The sequence below is a fragment of the Pseudopipra pipra genome, chromosome 13 (assembly GCF_036250125.1).
Source record: "Pseudopipra pipra isolate bDixPip1 chromosome 13, bDixPip1.hap1, whole genome shotgun sequence".
Classification (NCBI taxonomy): Eukaryota; Metazoa; Chordata; class Aves; order Passeriformes; family Pipridae; genus Pseudopipra; species Pseudopipra pipra.
In genome coordinates this window covers 1,332,321-1,339,322 of record NC_087561.1, presented here as the reverse complement: position 1 = coordinate 1,339,322, position 7,002 = coordinate 1,332,321, and positions in this window count along the sequence as shown.

The window sequence follows — 7,002 nt, the reverse complement described above, 5'->3', positions numbered from 1 at the left end:
AATGGGAACGGACACGGGAATGGGAAGGGGAATGGGAATGGGAACGAGAATGGGAATGGGAATGGACACGGGAATGGGAACGCACACATGGGAATGGAAACGGACACAGGAATGGGAACGAGAATGGGAACGGACACATGGGCACGGCAATGGGAACGGACATGGGAATGGGAACGGACACAGGAATGAGAACGGGAATGGGAATGGGAACAGACACGGGAATGGGAATGAGCATGGGAATGGGAACGGACGCAGACACGGGAATGGGAACGGATATGGGAACAGGAATGGACACGGGATCAGACATGTGAACAAGAATGGACACGGGAATGGGAATGGACACAAGAATGGACACAAAAATGGGCACGGACATGGGAATGGGAACGGACATGGAAACTGGCATGGACACGGGAATGGGCATGAGAATGGGAATGGACATGGGAACAGACATGGAAACAGACACAGAAACGGGAATGGACGTGGGACTAGACATGGATGCGGGAATGGGAACAGACATGGACACAGGAATGAACGTGGGAATGGACATGGGCACGGGAACGGACACGGGAATGGACATGGGCAGGAACACGGGCATGGACATGGATATGGGAACGGACATAGGTACGGCCACGGGAACGGCCACGGGCACAAACTCGGACAGGGGAACGGCCGCGGCCCCGCTCCCCGGGCACGGCCCCGCACGGGCCGGCAGGTGCCGTGGTGCTGAAGGACAGCTCCGCCCGCCGCGCCGCGGGCAGCGCTGCCCGGAGCGGGGAACGGGCGAGGGAGAGCGGGACACCCCCGTCACCCTCACCATCATCACTGTCATCCTCATCCTCACCATCCTCTTCTCACTCATCTATATCCTCACCCCCATCCTCACCGTCATCCTCTCCCTAACCCTCACCCCCGATCCACCCTCATCCTCACCCCCAACCTCTCCCTCACTCCAACCCCAGAGCCCCGGGCTCCATGCCCAGCTGGGGCCAGTCCCGTACCCATCCTGGTGTTGATGAGCCCCATATGGGCAGGTCCCGGCAGAGAAGGGCTCTGAGAGCTCCAGCAGCAGCCACGGGGGGGGGGGTCGGGCTCTGCTCCCAGGGAACAAGGGACAGGAGGAGAGGGAACAGCCTCCAGCTGTGCCAGGGGAAGGCCAGGTTGGATACTGGGAACATTTCTTCACAGAAAGGATTGTCCAGCCCTGGCACAGCTGCCCAGGGCAGGGGTGGAGTCACCATCCCTGGAGGTGTTCAAAACACACATGGATGTGGCACTTGGGGACATGGGTTAATGGTGGCCTTGACAGAGCTGGGGGAACAGTGGGACTCCATGATCCCAGAAGGCTTTTCCAATCTAAACGATTCCGTAATTGAACTTGAAGTCCTGTTGTACACAGAGCTACAGGCAGAGCCTGCTCAGAATCTGCTTCTCCATCCATGTATCCATCCTCACCCTCAGGCACCAACCTGGCTGTGGCAACCAGTTCAAGTGTTCCTTATTCCTGGAGCTTTCCAGAAGTTCTGTCCCAAAGTGAACCGGCTCCTTCAGGCCACTCAGCTGTGCCGAGGTGCTGGAGCTGGTTGTCCAGGCTCCCTCAGGATGGCCCTGTGTGGGATCCTGCAGGCACAGGGAAAGTCACTGGAAGCTTTATCCTTCTCACTGTCATCCTGACCTGTGAGGTCAGTGAGCCCCCCAGGAAGGGGGAGCCCACATAGGGGCTGTCACCCGACAAAGAGCACATTACTCCTGAAGGCCACTGTGCCTGAGCTCCACACGCTCCAACAGCTCTGCTCCAGCTGAGGCACTGAGGTGGGGAAATACCTGGTGTGGAGCCAGGAGAGGTTTTACAGGCGGAACGAACAAATGTTCAACATCACCAGGAGTGATATAAGAACTGCAGCCCAGGCTGGAGGCTGAGCTCCTCTGAACCATGGCACAGACACCTGTGGCTCCATAGGCCACAGCTCAGGGGACACTTCCCTCTGGCTTTTCCACCCTGCCCCTCCCTACTCCTCTGGTGTGTCCATGGCCGGGCTGGGAGGAGACACTGGAATAGCTGAGAGTGCTACTCCTGCAGGTCTGAGGTTCCCTAGTGGGTTTCCTTTCCCAGGACTGCCTGTGCCTGCCCTGTGCACACAGGATCAGACCAGGGTTCTTGGAATCACAGGATGGTTTGGATCAGAAGAGTCTTTTAAATATCATCTGGTCCAACCCCCAGACACCTTCCACTAGACCACATTGCTCCAAGCTCCATCCAACCTGGCCTTGGACAGTTCCAGGAATGGGGCAGCCACAGCTTCTCTGGGCAACCTGCGCCAGGGCCTCCCCACCTTCACAGGGAAGAATTTCTTCCCAATATCCAGTGTAAATTTCTACTCTTTTTAGCTTCAAGCTGTTCCCCCCTGTCCTGTCACTTCATGGCTCAGGGAGAGCACTGCAGCCAGGTCAGCAGTGTCCTGTCTTTTCTGGTCTAAAAAGAGCCTGTGCCCAGTTCAGCACCACCTAATGAGATGAGGCTGCACCAGCCCTGCCCTGTTTGCTGAGAGCTCTGTTTCCAGGGCACAGCACTATTTCCACCTGGGAGTTTCCCCTGCCTGGGAAAACATTATCTGCTCCTCCCACTCCCTGCTCCTGCATCACCAGCAGCTCACACATGGCCCTTGAAGAGAGAAAGGATTTGCTCAGCCTTCCTCTAGCTTCTCTCCTTCTACTACTGCTGCTGGTATTTCAAGAGAAATATGGTTTATGGGTGTTTTCCTGCTGTATTCCAAGGGCAATGTGGTTTATGGATTTTTTTTTTTTTATTGCAGACATGGATGGGCTGGCACTCAAGTCCTGGGTTCCTCAGGTGGCAGAGACAGCTCCTTCCTGAGGAGGTGGTGCTCAGACTTCCCTGGGGAATTTGGAGAGTTTCCATTATTACCTGTCACTAATAAACTGGCTGCCTAATGAGGCAGACCCTTGCTGGGGATAACCAGCTACTAAGACACCCCAAATCCACCTCACCCTCCCTCTGGAAGCTGGAGGATGCTTTACCCATTGTGGGAGTGTTACTTGTGCTGAGCTGGAACGAGCAGCATCATGATCACACGTGTTTGTCATGTGGGCCCAGTCCCAGCAAGTCCTGCTGCCTCCCAGCTCCCAGCCAGAATGCAGCTGAGGTTGCTTCATGCAGAGAGAGCAGCCCCAAGAACTCCCCAGACAGAGCAGCCCTTGCTCCGGCAGCGAGTAAATCAAGGACAAGCATCTAATAGCCAGAAGGTGGGGAAGGAGTGGATGTACTGGGCCTTCTTGGAATGAGGCTGGGAAAGAAGCCATGTGCTGTGGTGCCACTTCAGTGTCAGATAGCAGCAGTCCCCTGCCCATGGGACGCCTTTGCTCCCTGCTGGCGCCAGGCTGTGAGGGAACGGCTGCCTCCAAGGGAAGGGCTCAGGGAGCCCCTCTCCCGGGGCACAGTCTCTCCCTCTGGCACTGCCTGTACCACTCTCATTCACAAATCCCATCCCCGGGCTGGCTCCGTGCCCTCCCGACCTCAGTGACCTCGTGTGGCGCCACTTGGCTGCATTTGGAGGCATCTCTGGAATGATGACAGTGGAGTCCAGCCCTGGTGCTAAACGGCCCTCCCGGGACAGCCCTTGGAGCAGGGCCTGCCAGGCTTCAGCTCCGATTGCTTCAGCTCCCAAACAATGGGTGCTGGTGGGGACTCTGGCATGGACTGGATTCCACAGGATCACTGAGGTTGGAAAAGACCTCCAAGGTCATGGAGTCCAACCTTTGACCAAATACCACGTTATCACCCAGCCCAGAGCACTGAGTGCCATGTCCAGTTGTCCCTTGAACACCTCCAGGGATGGGGACTACAAGCCCCTTCCAACATTATACTATCCTTTCCTTGAAGAAATTCCTCCTAATATCCAACCTGACCCTCCCCTGGTGCAGCTTGAGGCCGTTTCCTCTCCTCCTGTCCCTTGTTCCCTGGGAGCAGAGCCTGACCCCTCCTGGCTCTCTCCTCCTGTCAGGGAGATGCAGAGAGTAAGAAGGTCCCCCTGAGCCTCCTTTTCTCCAGGCTGGGCTCCCCCAACTGCTCCTGGTGCTCCAGCCCCTTCCCCAGCTCCATTCCCTTCCCTGGACACACTCCAGACCCTCAGTGTCTTTCTGTCTTGCTGGTCCAAGCCAGATGCCGTTGGCTGTTTTGGTGGCACTTCAGGAAGAGCCTGTGCCAATGGTGAGGGGGACTCAGCAGCCTCTGAGACCTTCCACGCTCGTGTCATGCCAGACCACTGTGGTGCCAGGCTGGAAAGGAGGGTCCAGCTGAGCTCCCCATCCTGCTGTTACTGCTGCATTCCCTGCCCTCTCCCCGGGTCCTTTTCTTGCATTGCTGATGAGGGAGGATTTAATTTTGGGTTCCATCCTATATTTGCAGGAAAAAGGCCATTCTGACCCTCCCTGGTGGAATTCCAAACACTTGTTCTCCAGCCCAGGAATCATGGGGTGACACAGCCAGCCTGATCCCAGCCTGGCATCCCCAGGGGGAAGGAGCAGGGATGGACAGAAAGCATGGAACTCACTGCCCTCCTACTGCTACTGCTCTTGGAGCACAGGCTTCCTGTGGGTCTTCTCTGTGTGAACCCCAGCCTGTGTCCATCCCACACCAGGTCCTGCTGCCCTGCACCCCAGTGTGGGCTGGAGATCCCCCCAGCTCAGAGGGGAGCAGGGCTGGGATGGGCTGCAGCACCCTCTGCTCTCCCTGCAGACCCCCACCCCAGGCCTTTCCTGTTCCTTCCCTGATATTCTTTACCATCTCCTGGAAGAGACCTGGATGCACATGCTTCACCACTGTTAAAATCATAGAATCTCCTGAGTTGGAAGGACTCACAAGGATCATCCAGTCCAACTCCTGACCCTCCACAGACACCCCAACAATCTCACCCTGTGCCTGAGAGTGTTGTCCAAACCCTCCTGGAGCTCTGGCAGCCTTGGAGCCGTGACCTCTGCCCTGGGGAGCCTGGTCAGTGCCAACCACCCTGTGGGGGAAGAACTTTTCCCTGAGATCCAACCTGACCCTGCCCTGACACAGCTCCAGCCATTCCCTGGGGTCCTGTCACTGGTCACCAGAGAGGAGAGCACACCCCTTGTCCTGCACCCTCAGCTGCCATCAGGCCCTGGAGCCAAGGGATTGGGAGAGCAGTGATGGAGGTGGCACAGTTGTGGAGGTGGCACAGTTGTGGAGGTGGCACACTGACGGAGGTGTCAGGGCACTCTGTGCCAGCTGTGAGCCAGGGGCAGGCTCTGTGGCTGCCCAGCAGAGCTCCCTGCCCGGGCTGGCTGCAGCCCCATGCTGCTCCCAGCTGTGAGCGCTCGGAGCGAGGGAGGGGAGCAGGGAGAGGGTTTTACAGCCCGCAAGAGCAGATGTTGCTAATTGAGCCTTTGAGCTCCATGCCAAGCCGTGGCATGGAAGCTCTGCCCGGGTTTCAGAACCACTGCCAGGTCGCTGGCTTTGAAGACAGTGGGGGTGGGAGAGGGGGAGGCCGTGCGTGAATATCAGATTGGGCACAGAGCCTGAAGCCAGGCTGATAGACCCACGTCTGCACCAGCAGCTGCTGGGAAGCTCATCCCACTGGAGCAAAGGAGCCCTGGAGTGAGGGTCCTCAGATCTGCTCCTCAGCCAGGGCTGGGCCAGGACAGATTAATGTCTCAGTATAACGAGGAAGGGGGCACCTACAGACCCAGGTGGTTCCTCATTTCTCTGTTATTTCCTTTGGCGGTTAAAGATGAAGCTCTTGTGAGCAACGGCAGGTCCTGGACCTGCCTAGGAAGGAGAGAGGACCTGACGCCCGGCTCGATCAGAGCATCCTATGAGGGCGGTGGGGCACTGGAACAGCCTTCCCAGAGAAGCCGTGGCTGCCCCATCTCTGGAAGCGCCCAAGGCCAGGTTGGAGCCACCTGGTCTAATGAAAGGTGTCCCTGCCCATGGCAGCGGGTGGATTAGATGGTCTCTCCTGTCCCTTCCCACCCAAGCCATCCCCTGGCCCCTGTCCCGGGGGTCCCGGGGGGTCCCGGTGTTCCCGCGCGGGGGTCGCGCCCGGCGCTGGTCCCGCGGCCCGTCCCTGGCGCTCTGCTGCCCTCGCGCGGCCACCGGGGGGACTGCGGGGACAGCGCCGGGACAGCGCGGCCAGGGGTCCCCAAGGAACTCCAGGGATCCCCAAGGAACTCCAGGGGTCCCCAAGGAACTCCAGGGATCCCCAAGGATCCCCATAGCGAGCTCCCACCCCGTCTCCCCCCCATGGCTCAGGGATGGGTGTTGCTCTGTGCAGCAGCAGTGGAGCCTCCCCCGTGTCCACAGCCCCTGCGGGGACAGGGGTGGTGTTACCTTGGTGAGGAGGTGATGGAGACACCCTTGTGCCCACAGCCCCCGCAGGGACAAGGCAGGTGTCACCCGGACGGGCTGTGGGAGCCGAGACCACTGCCATAAAGCCCAGTCGGGAAGCACCAGTGTGGCTGCTCCCCAGGGACAGGCAAGCTGAGAGCAGGGTGACCCCAGCACTGGCAGTGCCCTCACCCAGCAGGTGCCACCCCCAGGGCTGGGAGAACAGCTCAGCCAGCCAAGGAAAGCACCAAGCCTGGCCAGGGCTCTGCAGGGATGGGGGCATGGCCACACCACGGCTCTGAAGACCCCCAGGAGCCAGGGCTGGAGGCAAAGCATTATGGGCATCTGCTGCCACCCCAGAGACATCACCTGCAGACAGGTCTGTGCTGGGGACAGGACCCACAGAGCTGGAAATGCCCACACTGAGGTGAAGAAGGAGCTGAGGGCTCCAGGCTGAGCTTAAATGGAATCACAAACAGGTGTGTGGGGAGGCCCAGGTGAGACTGCTCAGGCTGTGATGGCCCCACAGTGCCCCAGGACCTGCACTCCATCCCTCTTCCCTCAATCTGCCCACTCTCCCCTCACTCTTTTCCTCCTTTCTCCATCCCACGTGCCTGTGCTGGCTCCTCTGTGCT